We start from the raw sequence: 1114 nt of genomic DNA, 5'->3' as shown, positions 1-1114 counted from the left end.
CAAATGGCAGAACCAACAAATACAGATGCTTTGCATCAAGGAAATGAATTCACTGAAGAAATGAAATGCAACGGAGTTGCTGCCGTCCAGGGCCCGTAGCTGGGCTTCCGGTGGAACGGCGAGGCCCCCTTCTGGCCAGACAGGGTGCACTGCAGCGGGGCTCTGCCAAGCACACTTTCATTAGCACCAACTCTTACTGCACTCGGTTGGATGAACATCTGGGACCTCCTGCCGTGCATAACCTTTCCAGGGTTGTGTTCACATTTTACAAGTTTAGATTTTAAATTATATATCTGGATTTTCGTAAAAGGAAAGAAATGTATTTGATTTCAGATCAAACTAACCATTCTACTTAATTGTGCAACCAGCCTCCCACTACCAATGGCACACCCATCCCTCCCCTGTTCTTTTTTCTTTTTGCCATAATCCTTACCACATGCTATATAATCTGTTTTGTTAATTATCTGTCTCCCCCTTCTAGAATACAAACTCCACGAGGGCAGGATTCTTTGTTTTGTTCACTGATTGAATGAATGCTCCATAATAAAGAAGGAATTGTCCTATTTATACTTTTATCTTTTATTTTTAAGACCATTCATCTTCAAAAAAGGTATAACTACGGTTTTATTATAGCAATATGCTATAATTTAAAAATGGCACTTAAGCATTTATTTTTAAAACATGCCTTTTCTCCAAGTGCTTTATAAAAGCAAAAAATCAGTTCCATGGACCCTATAATCATGGTCTGTACGTATACAATTCACATACAATTTCCAAAGACATCACGGGTCCTAACACCATGGGAGAACACAGTGGCTGCAAAGAATGAAGAACGTGATTCTGAAACGCCAGGCCTAGAGCAGGTGTCCGTAGCGTGGCATGGCCCAGTCTAGACATACGCCAGGTAACTGAGTCTGGATGCACACTCACTGAGTCAACTCTCTCCTGGACTAGGCATAATGATTCTGGCAGGAAGTGCATGCACTGCTGACTAATTTCTAAAACCTCAATCTTTACTTTTCCCCCTTAACATGTTCTTTCAGCTTGTGGGAAAGCTAATTGTTGATTACAATTGTCAGATTTAATTTATTTTATTTTAATTTGTTTTTTAGGC

Source organism: Pteropus vampyrus, unplaced genomic scaffold, assembly GCF_000151845.1.
Source record: "Pteropus vampyrus isolate Shadow unplaced genomic scaffold, Pvam_2.0 Scaffold24, whole genome shotgun sequence".
Lineage (NCBI taxonomy): Eukaryota > Metazoa > Chordata > Mammalia > Chiroptera > Pteropodidae > Pteropus > Pteropus vampyrus.
This window is presented reverse-complemented; position numbering follows the sequence as displayed.